The sequence below is a fragment of the Coturnix japonica genome, chromosome 1 (genome assembly GCF_054131305.1).
Source record: "Coturnix japonica strain WE chromosome 1, WE-NBRP24, whole genome shotgun sequence".
In the NCBI taxonomy this organism is placed as follows: domain Eukaryota; kingdom Metazoa; phylum Chordata; class Aves; order Galliformes; family Phasianidae; genus Coturnix; species Coturnix japonica.
Genome location: NC_140663.1, coordinates 66,462,756 through 66,478,656, shown reverse-complemented (window position 1 = coordinate 66,478,656; position 15,901 = coordinate 66,462,756). Strand labels below are relative to the sequence as shown.

General features: G+C 36.8%; 1 protein-coding gene across 8 annotated transcripts in view; it reads left to right on the top strand.

Moving 5' to 3' along the window:
- Positions 1-4,125: 4,125 nt before the first annotated feature.
- CCDC91 (coiled-coil domain containing 91) overlaps positions 4,126-15,901 on the top strand; it is a 170,444-nt gene continuing 158,668 nt past the window's right edge. For all 8 annotated transcript variants that reach the window (XR_001557089.3, XM_085522459.1, XM_085522433.1 and 5 more), the window contains exon 1: positions 4,126-4,171. The gene's annotated coding sequence lies outside the window, so the exon portion shown is untranslated. The remainder of the gene's footprint in view (positions 4,172-15,901) is intronic.

The window sequence follows — 15,901 nt, the reverse complement described above, 5'->3', positions numbered from 1 at the left end:
ACCTAAGAACCTTTGGAAGACTATTGTATCACTGAATTTACCTCTTGACTTCAAGAAATCAGAATTTAGTGCTTAACATTATAAATTTTGGCAGTATTGTTGAGATGGTACTGATTATTTTAGAAATAAAATTATGTTTCAGAATGATCCACGGATGTTTTGAATACTGATGTTCTAAGAAACCCAAATGGAAAAACAGAATGATTTTCAAAAGGCTAAACTTTGGTCCTCAGAAACTATTTCTTTTGGACACAGTTCAGCATTCTTGAACTTGGTGTGGAGAAAATTTATGTTTCTTGTTTGTTCACTCTTTTAAATCCTAAAAAAATGTGTGTACATTAGCCACCATCTGAAGAACACAGCCATAGTTCTTGTTGATGATATCTGACTTTAAAGGTTAAAGTGCTTGCAAGTATGGTTGTAATGGCTTTAAAAATGACTTGGACATTTCCCTCAGAGCTTAAACAAACTCCCTGCACTTATGCAGTTTACCATGATTAACTAGGTGATTTCTTTGTGCAATACTGTTTTCTCTAGAATTTCTATGAACTCAAATATTTATTCATTTTAACACTACATGAGGGAAACTAAAATACTGTAGGAAAAGATGACTTCAACTGAGAGTACTGTACATAAATTGCTCTCAGAGGCAAAAAATGATTTTAAAAGACCAGCATGAAAATCAAAAATCAATAAATCAAATAAACTTGGAAAAAATGTAGTTGAAAAACAGATCACCAACTTCAGTTTCAAAAGGATGATGAACAAACAAAAATTTACCCCCACCCTCTAAAACAACCCTTCCCCCCCCATTCCCCCCATTCCCCCCCCCCCCCCCCCCAAAAAAAAAAAAGAAAGAAAACTAAAATCTACCCAACATGTAGCATTGTGTCACTTTAGAAGCATACAAGCTGTAGCAATTGGACAAAGTTAGTAAAGTGTCTGCTTCTTTAAATAAGTATGCTAAGGACTGCATGACTCTTGAGGCTGCAGACAGAGTATGATACTTGAGTTGAATACCAGCACCTACTTGGCCATAAAATCATAGAATGATTTGAGCGGATGGTACATTTAAGATCATCTAGTTCCAACTCCACCTGCTATAAATAGGGACTCTCCCTCTAGACCTTGTTACTCAAAGCCCCATCCAACCTGGCTTTAAATGCTGAATGGGTGAGTACTACAGGCCCACTGTTCAGGAGGAGGTTTATGAGGCCTTCCATAAGCAACTGGAAGTAGTGTCACAATCCCAGGTGCTGGTGCTTATGGGGGACTTCAATTATCCAATTATTCAATTATTTGCTGGATGAGCAATGTGGCCAGGCATGCGCGGTCCAGACGGTTCTTGCAACGTGTTGAAGACAACTTTCTTGTCAGTCTGCTGAATGTAATACAGTTAGCTTAAGACAGATTTGAGAAGTTTATGACATTTTTTTTTTAATGAAGAAAAGTTTAATGTACGTCAATTTCTAAGGAGAGAAAAGAAATAGCTTTGGGGTTTTTTTGCTTTTTTCAAAAAATACCATATTTTCAAATATGAATTTGTTTATTTACAATAATGTTTTTGCTAACATCTGAAAAAAAAAACCAACAAAAAACCAACAAAAAAAAACCACCCACAGAAACAGCCCAAAATTTCATACTGTGAAATGCATTTGTTTTTGATATTATTGATATATTAAAATGATTCAAAATAAATTCATGAAGAAATTTCTGCTCTTAAAACGATTCAATATAAATTAAGTGCAATTGTACATTTGATTTTTTCATTAATCTAGGCATTAAAAAATGTCTTTTATTCATATTTCATAAAACTCTAGGGGGAAATGTAATTTGAAGTTGAAAACAGATATCAAATACAAGCACTCTTTCAGTAACTGCTATATTCAATCAGTTGAAAATATAAGCCTCCTACATGGCTCCTATTTCCTGATTACTTTAAAAAGCTTTAATAAGTATATGGCTTGCAATGTATTTTTTCATCCATTTTTTTCTTTCCTTTTTTTTTACTAACATTTACTATGTTATTCTCTTCAGGTTTAGTGAGTGAGTCTGAAACTGAGGCAAATTAACTTTTTCATTTCAGTTTTGTGTCTTTGTCTGTTAGTTTCCCAAAGTACACTAGCTTTTGAAGAATGTCAGCAATTACTGCTGAAGGTCTGTCTCAATCAGGATATCCAACAAATGGTAGAGTTATCTATACCAAGAAAAAAGGCTGAAATAAATTCACCAATAGCAGTACATTTCCATGGCTAGTGTGGCAACTGAGCAAGGAAGTGGATTATCAGAACAAAGCCACATCAGACCCCATGAAAACCATAAAATACAGACATTTGGAAAATTATAGACTTAAAGGATTTTTCCCACTTAATTTGGGGTAGGGAAAAAAAAAGAACAACAAACCAGCAAACAACAAAATACAGAGGCTTGCATTACACTAACCTAAATTGCACAGAATTGATACTGAAATTGATTTCGTATAATCTAAACATTACTGTAAGTGAGAAAAAAAGCATAACACTTTAATATTTGATTTACTTTTTGAGCTGTTTTAGAGTACTGGAAATGCTTTCCTCTTTTGTGATGGCGATACATAAATTAAGGATAGAAGACTCTTGTGTACTGTTTGAATAAACTTTTGAGCATTTTAAATCAAGGAAAGATAAGTTTAATAGTTTATTAATTTGTTTTCTAGACTAATATAGTTTACTATGCATATACTCAAATTTTATGGAAACTAAGAGTCTCAGAATATTAGCCACTATTTTCATTATAAGTTCTTAGGAACTCCACAAGAAACTGTAATCTTATTGTGCATCTTCCTAACAAAATTGCAGTCTTACTTTAGTTGATATTCTTCAGTTACTTAGGAAATGGCACTAGCGGTGTCATTCCCTCAGCATTGAAATAATTCAGTAAATGTCATCTTAAATTGACACATTTTATATCATTAAAATATTAATGAAAAATACTGTGCTGACAACACAATTTCTTCCCAAAACAGTGAGGTGAGCCTGAAGAAATACTGGGAGCTAATGAGCAGAAGTGTTTAAGTACTCTGGTGTACCCAATGGATCACGGTCTATGCTCGAATGGAAGATGAAGTTTCAGACTTTCAGCCAGCCAATAAGAGTCAGACTACGAAGGCTAACAAACCATCCTGTTTCAAATGCCTGTACATAACTGGGAAGCTCTGGAACACTGGGTTTATATTCATGTGATGAGGAATATAAAGAAAGGTAGAACCAGAAGGAGAACTTCTTTTGCCAAACACCTTTTACTCCTCTTCTCCAGACTGAGTAGTTGCAGCTCTTTCAGCTTCTCCTCACAAGAGAGGTACTTGAGACCCCTAAGCATGTTGGTGGCCTTCTTCTGCACTCTCTTCAGTATGTCCATGCTTCTTTCGTACAGTGGCTCAGAACTGATTTATCTTATTATGGAATGTCAACCAAGGTCACTGTAACTTTATGCCATATCTTCTCAGCACTTTATGGCAGATACAGAAAGGACTACCTGGAAGATGATCCCCTCCTAGCCAGACCGGGGGGTGGTTTGATCTTCACTGCCCAGTCAGCTCTTGATTCATTTTCTGTGAGGATGTATCACAGAATCACAGAATGACCTGGGTTGGAAGGGACATCAAGGATCATGTAGTTCCAACCCCCCTGCCTGGCAGGGCCACCAAACATACACCTTTACTAGATCAGGTTGCCCAGGGCCCCGTCCAACCTGGTCTTGAACACCTCCAAGGACGGGGCATCCACAACCCACCCTGGGCAGCCTGTTACAGGGCCTAACCACAGTCCTTTTGAAGAACATCCAACCTAAATCTTCCCTCTTTTAACTTAAAGCCATTTCCCCTAGTCCTGCTATTATCAGGCCTTTCAAAGAGTTTACTCCCCTCCTGGGTGTAAGTTCCCTTCAGGTATTGAAAGGCTGCAATGAGGTCACCCCGCAACCTTCTCTTCTCCAGGCTGAACAAACCCAACTCCCTCAGCCTGCTGATCTCACATCCCATCGCACAGCAGCGCCCATCACCAGCACTGCGCTGATTGCAGCGCGCTCCCGCACCGACACCCAATCATAAGCCGTCGGCGCCGAGCACGCGCACGTATGCGTGCATGCGGAGAAGGGGGCGGGTCGGAGAGGCGAGCGTGAAATCCGCATCCGGGTGAGGCCGCAGTGCATGGGGGGATCGCGGATGGGGGATGGATTGTACGAGTAGAGAGCGAAGCGAATGGCTTCGCGTGCACGGCCCCTGCGGGAGCGTCTGGGGACGTCAGCGAACTTTTACGGCCGTGCCGGCGTATGACGGGGGCGGTCGCTGAAACGGCTGAGGCGGGATGTGGAAGCCACGTTCCGTCTCGTGCTCTGAGGGCAGCTTGCCCGCGTTGGTTGAGACTAGCACAGAGGGGCACCTGTACTAATGGTGGCCATGTAGTGTGGGCATGTGGCTATGGGAATGCTCAAAAGGGGATTATAAAAATACTTAGGTGGAACTGTTGCTTTTTCCAGTCTTTACACTAGAAAACTGATGGCGGTGGAAAAGAGAGTCTTGTAGGTAGTTCTGTAGCCCAGAGCTTTGGAAATGGCCTCTGCCCATTTGCTTCTGAGGGGGGGAAGTGTTTGTGAGCAAGGTTTCTAACATCAACAGGAATCTTACATTACGGGGAAATATCTAGTAAGATTTTCAATGCTGTCTATGTAGTTAATATCTGCCTATATAAAGGGTGCTAAGTATTGAAGTGTTTCTGAATATCCGTCTGAATCACTGAGCCTCTAAAAACTTATCTATAAATCCAGTCTTAAAGCATTTTAGTACTAAATCTACTTCAGTAGATTTAACTTTTTTATAATAGGTCTGACAGTCTCCTGTTGGTATCTCAGCATCTGAGCTTTACCTTTTGCTTTGGGATAGTTCCTTCATGAACTCTGTATGCAGCTTTAGCTCTTCTCAGCAGGCTGTAATTTATTCTGTAAGCAATTATTTTTTTCTGTCTGAGTAATTCATTTTGCCCATCAATTGCACACTATGGATGTTTGTCTTGCCTTTTTATTGCATCATTTTAGTGGACTCTTTGTTTTTTTTGTCATGATACTTGAAGACTTATTGATGTGGAGTTGTGTAGCTTAGACTTCTCATTTCTTTGTAGCTATTTTCTCCTGCTCTTTGTATTTTGCTCTTCTGCATATGTGTCTTCACTGCATTATTTTGTTCTGCCTCCATATGCCTAATGTGTGTCTGAGTAAGCGTTGGTGCAAGTGTATTGGTATTTTATGGTGGTGGTTGTTTTTTTTTGTTGTTGTTGTTTAGGATGTCAATTTTTCTGCCACTATTACAGGAAGTAGTCTGCTGATCATTCAAAGAGTGTTTGTAGGATAGATGATGTCTTCAAGCAAGTGCGGTAGTGACCTTTGTACTGGTAGGACTTGAAAGGAGTGGTCAGCAGGGAAAGGGAGATGATTGTCCCTCTCTACACAGCTCTTGTGAGGCCCCATCTGGAGAACTGTGTCCAGGTATGCAGCCCTCAGTACAAGAAAGACATAGAGACTTTGGAAAGGGTCCAGAGGAGGGCCACAAAGATGATCAGGGGGCTGGAGCACCTCCCCTATGAGGACAGGCTGAGGGAGTTGGGTTTGTTCAGCCTAGAGAAGAGAAGGTTGCGGGGTGACCTCATTGCAGCCTTTCAATACCTGAAGGGAACTTACTCCCAGGAGGGGAGTAAACTCTTCGAAAGGGCTGACAATAGCAGGACACGGGGAAATGGTTTTAAGTTAAAAGAGGGAAGATTTAGGTTGGATGTTAGGGGGAAGTTCTTCACTAGGAGAGTGGTTAGGCCCTGGAACAGGCTGCCCAGGGAGGTTGTGGATGCCCCGTCCTTGGAGGTGTTCAAGGCCAGGTTGGACGGGGCCCTGGGCAACCTGATCTAGTAAAGGTGTATGTTTGGTGGCCCTGCCAGGCAGGGGGGTTGGAACTACATGATCCTTGAGGTCCCTTCCAACCCAGGTGATTCTCTAGACAGTTAGCAGCTTATGTGGTGTCAGCCTGATGTTCAAGGTGATAGCTGCATGGATTTCTGAGTACCAAAATACAATTGCACTGTAATGCTTATTTCTGGTCCAGATGAACAAATGGATAGCAGTCCTGAGGGCAATAACTGGCATTCTTCAAGTATTTATAGGCTTGCTAAGACATCTCAGTGTGATGCATGTCTGAGCAGCTGGCTTGCTTCCTCCTGGCTTCCTGAAAGCCAACTTCCAGGAAGGCTTGCAACACCAAATGGAAAAAGTTTGTGGTATGATGGAAACAAGTTTTCTGTGAATCTTTAGAGCTCTCAATACCTTCTTTTTCATGTTATTTCAGTCCATGTAGATTCACAAGGTGGTTGTTTCATTCTGCAGTGAATCTGGTATGCTTCTGTTCTGTAATCTGCTATTGTAAATCTGTGCAACTTTTGATTCCTTTAAATGCTGGTATAAGAAAGATCTTTCTACTTAGATAAAAGCAATTAGTTGTAATAATGGAGGAAAAAAACCTCTTGTTAAACCAGCCTTGATATTATTTTTCAGCTGTATTTTTTCTAGTATAGGGGTTTCAGGTTGCAGACAGTAAGTTTTAAGTCATGCAAATTAAATCTGCCTTTAAGTACACTGTAAGTGATAGACTATCTAGAATGTGCTGCAAGTTGGTTTTCAGGCAGTGTAACTTTGTTACAATTAATCTCTTTTTTTCTTTTTTTTTTTTCTTTTTTACTTACATATTTATCATAAGAAGAGTGCATGAGAATTGAGGGCAGAAGTTATTTTTCTGTTGTATAAAATATATGTTTAATATGCAAATAACCATCACTTGTGCTAATAAAAAGTAATAGTTTAAGTTTTAGGCTTTAGCATTTCTGGTTATGCTTGTTGCAGCCATAATCTCTTTCCTTTATTCCCTGTATGTCGCTGAAGCAGTGGTACCTGCTTTCCAGATTTGAGTGCCCAGAAGTGGTATGATTTTAACATAATGTCAAAATTAGTTAATTTTCTTAATGTAGAATAACATAAAACATAATGTGTCTTAGCATACAGTGGGAATTGTGCTTCTTCCTCCAAACAAATTTGGGATAAATTTTGCTTTTATGAGATAGCTGCCTTTTGCCCTTTAAATTGTTCAGTTGACAGGCTTATTTTTGGAATGAATGAAATGAATTTTCTGGCTTCTAGTCATTGCTTCAGTGAAGTCTTAAAAAGGAAAATTTGGTCTTAGGGTACGTAAAATAAGTTTGGAGCAGTAGACTTAAGTTATCCATACACTTCTTTTTAAGCAACCTTCTGAAGAAGAACTCAGTGAATTAACTTCATTGATTTACATTGACTTTTTCATGTCAGGATGACCATTCCCAAATAGATTATAAGGTTGGAGTTGTTATAGAACTCCTCTGAAGTTTTTCATAAGCTGCTTGTGAATTGTGTCAGTCTTAGCTTGTATGCATATAGAAGGCAAATGTTTCGTGTTGATTGTGTTGTTACAGATATTGTCTAGCAGATTTTTCAAGCCTTGAAACAGGAATGGACATGATAATTATAAAAGCATTCTCGATTCCTAGAAAGAAAAGCTTATTTCTAATGCCTGTGTATGTGTGAGCAGATATTGATACTCACAGCCATATACTGAACATTTTGAAGAAAAATCAGTTTGTTTTTTATTTGTCATTGAAATGATCACAATTCACTGTTTATATGTATTTCAGCTAAGATATGGGAGTGACTATAGTTTGAATTACTAACTTTAGTCTTTATAAAATAAAACTTCAATTATGTTTTCATGAAGTTTTAAATTTCATGTAACAAAAAAACTTGCTCAAATCATTATGCTAGTTTACAATAAAAAAAACTAATCTCGGCTAGTTTATAGAACAATGAGACAAAATTATTATTTTAGGGTAACACTACCAGCTTCAATAACACTCCTAAAATATAGTTTATTCAGTACTTATTTGATCAAATAAGCAAATTTTAATCTTTTAGCTATATATATATATAGCTATATATATATATATATTATTTTTTTTGTCACCATATGGCATTCTAATACTTTAATATTTATTAGGTAAGTTTTCAGATACAGTGAAACATAAGTTGGGTCTTGTCCAATTTTCTTACCTTTAAACTCCCAGGAATATTACTACTTTCGTACAGACCTTCTGGAAAAGATGGAAAATCTTTATATATATTTAGTTGTAAACTAATGTTATGTGATTCTGCTACAGTGTGGTGGGTTGCTTGTTTTATTGTTACTGTTTTCATTTTTCTTTAGGAAAAAATAATTGAAGTAGTTATGCTGGTAGCAAGGATGTTTTCTAATTGTTATTCTTGCCTCTGTTCATCTTCCCTTTGAACTATGAAGGAGAACAACTTGTACTGGAGACAATGGCTTGTAGTCTGTAAAATGCAATGAGCACTGAAGACTGATAGTGTTAAAAGATAATTTGTTTCTAAACAAAGGATAAAAGGTTCTTGAGCATATATTAAAGCACAAAACATTCAAAAAGCGAATTATTCCAACTGGGAAAACTACTTATTTTGAGACTGACCCAGAATGTGTTTGTGAACTGTTGCTTTTATGTCAGCCAAGAACTTAAAAGGGACTTAATGTACTACATAGTTTCTGTAGAAGCCATTAACAGTGGCATTACCAATGTTGAAAACAATAGTGTTTGAGTATGATTGTATATTTTTTGTCCCTCCAGTTTTGGTATGTAATAAAGAATTGTTCTGCTACTTATGTATTACTGTGTTCTTAAAGGTCTTTAATATAGTTATTTTAGTGCGTAAACACAGGCCAAGGATGTATATATGCTGTCAGTCTGAAACAGAAGAATATACAGTTGGCCATCATCTGTTTCAACCAGATAAAAAATACAAGGAAGAAATTTATGGAGTGCTTTTTAAGCTCATCTGAAAAGAAAAAAAAATGTAATATGCCTGTGTTTTGCAAATATATGAAATTAATAGGTAAGCTGCTTAGGAAGTAATGCCTCCTATTTATTTCTGCAGAAACTACAAGAGATACAAAGACTGCACTATTTGGTAGAGCAAATTCTCAGTTACAAAACACTGTTTTCTAACATAGTCACCTATGTAAGCTATGCATTTTTTGCTGGTGTTGAACAAGAGCCTGCATACTGTGCTTGTAAAGATTTGGTACCACTAGAAGTGATCTGCCATCACCACTGCTGAAATACACCATTGGCCTTCATGGTCACCTGAGTACACTGCTGGTTCATGTTCACTTAGCTCTTAACTAATATTCTCGGATTCTTTTCTACCGCTCCGCTTTCCAGGACTGTGCCCCAAGCCTGTAGCATTTCCTGAGGTTGCGACCAAAGTGCAGGACCTGACATTTGATCTTGTTGAACCTCATTTGTTGGCCTTATCCTATGGATCCAGCCTGTCCAGATCCCTCTGCAGGGCTTTCCTACCCCCAGGCAAACCGATGCTTCCTCCCAACTTGGTGTCATCTGCAAACTTACTGAAGTTGTGTTCAATCGCCTTGTCCAGATAATCAGTAAAGATATTAAACAGTACTGCCCCCTGAGGAACTCCGCTAGTAACCAGTGTTTACCACCACGCTCTGAGTTTGTCTATCCAGACATTTTTTTTTACCCAGCGAAGATACCCCAATAGTGAGTTCAGGCTGACAGGCCTGTAATTTCCCAACACCCTTCCCCCCCTCCCACGCCCCGGACAACATTTCTTCTAATTGTGACTCATATTAAGAAGTCTCCAGTCACCCAGGATGTCCTCTGTTGACCAGGACTGCTGAAAAATGATGAAAAGTGTCTTGGAAGTCACTTTCACCATCTCCCTCAGTACTCTTGGGTGGATCCCACCTTTTCCTGGGAACCTGTGACAATCCAGGTGGAGTAACAGTAGTTTCTCTGTAAATAGTTTTGAACATAGAGAACTTTATGAAGAAGAATAAGAACAAAACCTCTTTCGTTACTATAATGACAGCTGAAATATTCATAGGATAGGGGATACCAAAAAGTATATATCAATTTAGGAAAATATTGGTTATAGAATGAATTATTTGGCACCTGTTACCCAGTACTGTGTAGAGCTTTTGTTGCTTGAAGAACTTTCAGTAAAGGCTGTAGCTTCTCAAGTTCTGCTAGCTTGCAAATAAATGTGGTGTAGTACACACTGATTTTAAGTTCATTTTGTTCCTTTGCAAGATTTTTGAATAAGATGAAATAAGATGGTAAAAGATATCCAAATTTCTGTGTACAGTTGCCCAGCTGTTGTTCTTTCCAGTTAAGTATTTCATCATTAAATACTTGCCAAAATGTGCTATTAGAATTGATTTCATTTATTTTGTGGTGTGACTAGAAGGAAGGATTTTGACTTTAAATTGCATGACTTTAAATTTTAGTACTATATACACTACATGTGTAAACTTTCTCTTACATAATCTTTTATCACATATTATGGTATAGATAGTGCAGTGTTTTGTTTGTTTTTTTTTTTCCTCTTTCTTTCTCTCTCTTCCTCTCCTAATAAATTTGATACCTACAGAGACCTTGATGGATTGATAGATGCACGTATGTACTGCTTGTAAGGTGTATAACGAGGTCTGACTTATTCTTTGCTTGTGTGGGAAAAAACCAGTACTAGTTCAAGGATCATTTTCTTTGAAAGGAGAAAAGGCAGGAATTAATATGCTTGCAAATTTCAAAAATAGACCCAAGTTACACTTAATTTTGGAAACTGTTCCATTTAAATTGTCTCCTTGAAGAGAACCCATTTCACCTGCTCCTCTCTAATTCCTCCTCAACAACACACACGCTGCCCCAGTGGTACATGCTAATTTGAACGGATGAAATTATTTTTTTTTCTTAATTGCTATAGAAAGCATAAAAAATGTAAACTCTTTATGCATTCTGAGCACAGTTGTAACAATCAGTCACATTTGAAACAGGCCAAGGTAAAACTTAGAATAAGAGCTTACAGTAAAATGTTTTAAATTGTTTTTACAGTTTCAAAGATACTCTGACAGTCTGCATTGCAGTGTTTAAGATGGATTTGAGAAGTTTATTTTGTCTATTAACAGTTGTTTGTTATTTTTGCATCTTTCTTGTTAACTTAAAAAAATAATTTACTTTTATTTTGAAGACTCCTCAGCAGATACCAGCTATGTTTAAATTACTCAGACATACTCCCTTTTCTTGTAATATAAAATACACTGTGATCTGATGATAGTTTCCAGATTACAAGTCTAGATGATAAATGACAATTTTTATTAAAAAGTGAAGGTATGTTTATTGTATGTCAATTTTCATGGAGAGAAAGGAAATAGCTTCAATTTTTTTTTTGCTTTTTTGAAAAATCATATTTTCAAATATGAATTTGTTTTTGAAGCCCCAGAATTACATTTAGCTTACCTCAATTTAAACTGTCATAGAATCTGTATTTCCAGTTAATACTTGGAAGAAGGGAGGACATAGAAGCATTATTTGTTTTATTAAGGTGTTAAGTTGTTTTGGAGTAGATGATCTTGTAGGTCCTTTCCAACCTTGTGATTCTATGATTCTGTTCTGTGTGTTAGTATGTATTACTGGTTTTCTTCCATGTATCCATGGCCATCCATCAGCTATTGTTATCTAAAAATGGAATAGTATTCCCTAAACCGGACCACTTTGTTGTAAATTCTCTATATACCACCATACAGCTATACAATTATACAGTCAAAAGGTAAACAGAGGTTAAACAGATGCTTCATATGAGAGATTATTGTGAGAGAGATAATCTATGATAAATGGAAAAATAAGTGGAAAATACTCTCTCAGTGTTGAAAGTTTATAGTAAACTCCACAAAAGAACAATCTGCAGAGAAAGACATCCTGCCTTAGTGGCAGTCAGCCCTCAAATGGGATCTGGGAGAGCTCCACCCCTTCCTTCACCTGAATTACCTTCACCTTTGCTCCTGCAATTGACTCATTGCTTGCCTCAGGTGGTTAATCAGAGGTTCAGGATGTGATCAACAGTTTCCCATACAACCACTGAAGGAAAAACAATATCCCTTTCATAATATTTAACTGTTATGCTTAAATGTGTTCTTTATTTTGATCTTTACTGCTCCGTTTTTTGATGAAGAGAAAAGCATCTTTTTAAAATACAAATCAAGGTGACTTATTTAATTTTGAAGCTCACGCTTTTGGATGAAATTTTACTTTTCCAGCAGCATTACTTTAAAAATAAATAAATAGCAAAAAATTATCCAAATCTCCTGTCTGAATATTTAGTTAGAAAAGATCTCTGCTTGAGTACTTTGAGTTAATATTATCTGTTCAAGTTACTGCATGTTCTTTTGAGTATATACAGCATATTCATAGACTGTGTTTTAGTTTGACATGTTGGCATAGTAAATTTTTTTTTTTTTTTATGCTCTGTTACTGTGTCAAAAACTCTGTTTTCCATTATTTAAGTCAGTGACAAAGTTCTCTTGAGTTAAAACTTAGTAACTTTTATGCTTGGAAAGCTTCTCACTTCATCATACAGACTTCTCTTTTTAAGTTCTTGTAAAAATACATTTTCTGCTTGTAAAAATATTTGATGGCATTCAGATCTGTTGGATGTTAAAACAATAGAGAAGCTTAACTATCTCAATTAAGTTGTTGAAATTTAATCACTTAAGTAAAAATGTCTTTGAAATAGGACCATTCTATTTTACTTTTAAAACCTCAATTTCTTAGGTTTATCTTAGGTTATGGAAGAATCTGTGTGTCCTAGCATTCCAAAACCCTTAACAGTGACTGTTTTTGTACCAGCTGTTTATTTCCTTCCAAGTAAAAAGATTGTGTTACCTGAATAAGCAGTTTACAAAAATTAAACATACAGTTGAAGTGTCGAATTGTATGAACTCTTTCCTTTCTGGTTTTGAAATGCAGCTCTTCTTTTAGGAGAAACAGAAAATAACAAAGCGTATCTGCGAAGACCAAGAATAAAATATAGATGGAGATTTCTGAATCTTAATTTGGTTCAAAAAACCTTTCATTTGTTATGAAATGTGAACTTTAGAAAATAATAATTAAAAAAATAAGGAATTGCTATTTGTAGATGTGTTACAAATTGTGCAAATTAATGAACTTTTTTTGAGAGATTTGAACTAATTACAATCCAAATTGAAGGATTTTGAGCAAATTAATCAACTAACCAATTTTTGTGTTTCTTCCAGAGATTAAATATTCCCCATGCAATTGTTCTTGTAAAACATTTTTTTCACACTAACATCACATCACCCTTCCTCAGGAAATATCTTTGTTTTAAGAGATTTACTCAAGACTGTTTTCTGAAGTCATGATAAAAACATTTCACTAGGATTTTGCTGTCTTTGTCCCCCTCCGTGTCAGTGGAGACTTCTAGATATACCTTCTCTTCCATTCTTCTTCTCTGGAAGTTTGTTCACTTGTCATTAAGAAAACCAGTTCTAAAATGGTCTTGAACAGATATTGTCTGTTAGTAGTATAATTTAAACTGGAGAATGATTTACTTTTATTTTTTACAGCCTCTGCTTCTGTGATTCAATGCATTTCCTAGCTGTACTGCTCTTAATAAAACTGAAAGTATTGAATCTTAGACCATGCATGGAAGGGAAGTAGAGGTTTCCAAGTCCAAAACTTTGCTTGAAGCAGGATAAAGCGTAGGTTGTTAAGAGACTTGTTCAATTCTGTGTATATCCAGAAATGAAAAGTCCACAGTGTTTATGGGCACTACCCATTCCATCAGTAGGTCAGAATTTTTACTATTTTGGTGTTTCTCCTGTGCGTCTTGGAAACTGGAAACCTTTGAAGGCCTTTCTATAACATCTTAAGTTGTTAGAATTAAGTCTTCTGAGAAAGTGGCCATTATTTGTGGAGAATGGCAGTACGATCCTTTCTCTGGAGCTAATATGGTCTTTATTTGTATTCAGATACCTGCAATGAAAAAGGGTGGTTTTGTTTTGTTTTGTTTTAAAGCAATAAGTTCTTAAACTGGGAAACAGCTGACCCAAGACTCATGGGCAGGTATAATCTTCAGTGACTAAAGTAAATGTGTCCCTGATATTGCTTTTGACAAGAGGTAGCCCTCTGGGGTTAAGTCTGTCCTTGTCTTGTTAGTGAATTGTATGGTTTTTTTTGTTTTCTATTTTTTTCCTGACTGTGGGTAGATCTCAGTGACCAAAGTGTTTAGAAGCCAAACTATACAGACCTTCTATCCGTTCATCCTCTTAATTTGAAGTATCGCTGTGGTACTTGTGAAGTCTTTTCTTCTGGATGATGTTGTCTTGAGTACATACGATTGGTCAAGGAATCCCCATGTGGTCCATGGATTGTGGTCTAGTATAGAGTCAAAAATGGTATACTTGTGTGGTAACTTGGTTCTGGTCTTACCTCCTCATGGTCTTGCTGATGTTTGCCTCTGATCACATATATACTTTACTTCCCAAAACAAGTGATAAATACTGAAATTTGAATGTGGAATGTACATTCTATCTTTGTAGAATTTTCTCCAGTTCAATTTTAGTTTATCTGGTTAAGTGTTTTTAAAGTTAGCAAAAGCTTTTCATTACAAACAACATATTGTTGTAAGGCAGATTTCAGAAATGGAAGCTTAAAAACAACACTAAGAGCATTGTGTTTTCTAAGTTGTTCCTTTGAAGTGTACAAAATTCTGCAAGTAAGGTAGCTGCCTTCTCAAAATTACAGTGCAGTGGTTTGTAGTAAATACCTGGCAGAATTGGTTGTTTCTGTTCTCAAATCAAACTTATGTTTGACTTAATGATCGGGACTCAATTCATTTGAATTCTTATCTGAGTTAGATGAATGAAGAATTCTTCTTAATTCAACATTTGTATCTCTGCTAATCTTGACTTCTGGATATGAAGAATACCAGGATTTATAGAGGATTACAACATCCCTTCTCTGAACAGCTGGACGGGAGAAAAGATGGGCTTTTTCTCTGAACTTAGTTTTGTGTTTTATGTTTTGTGGTTTTTTTTTCTTTTTTTTTTTGTTTTCTTTTTGGTCTTATTCACTGTGAAAGTCTTTACATCTTCCTGTGTATAAAAACGTAACTTTAGTCTGTCCGTTAGATAAGTGTATTTCACAAAGTTCTCATGATGACTGTTAAACTGATGATTGAGTGTTGGTGGCTCTGTTTTCTATAGCAAAGCCTGCAAGCATCTCAGATATGTACACGTCTGTATTTCATAGAACCATTAAGGTTGGAAAAGACCACTAAGATTATCTAGACCAACCATCAATCCATCACCACCATATTCACTAAAACATGTCACCCAGTACCACATCTACCTTATTCTTTCTTTTCTTGAATGCTTCCAGGGACAGTAAAACCACCGCCCCCCTGGGCATCCTGTTCCAATACCTTAGCACTTGTGAGAGGGAGTATTTCTTGGTATTCCACCTGGACCTCCCCAGACACAACTTAAAGGCCATTATCTCTTGTTCTATTGCTGGTTATCTGGGAAAGGAGGCTAACTCCTCCTTCCTGTGTCTTTTCTGGCCATAATTTCTGTGAGTCTGCATTTTGGAGGTTGATAACCTAATTTTACAGTTTCTTAATTCCAGTAACAGGCATCAGTTAGTCATGGTAAGACTGTGTGTGTTGCTTTGGGTTTGTTGTTTGGTTTGGTTTATTGTTTTGTCTTTTTTTTTTTTTTTTTTTTTAATCCTTCTTTCGGTTATCAGCATTTAATGTAATCTTTCCAATTCTGATGACACAAAACGTTTTTTTGCTTTAGTCTTCACTGGTAGCTGCTCTTCACACACTCCCTGAATGGATCATTCCAATGGTGGGAACTCTGGGAGCGACGTCTCTCCTGCTGAGAGCAAAGATCAGGTTTGCAACCAGTTTA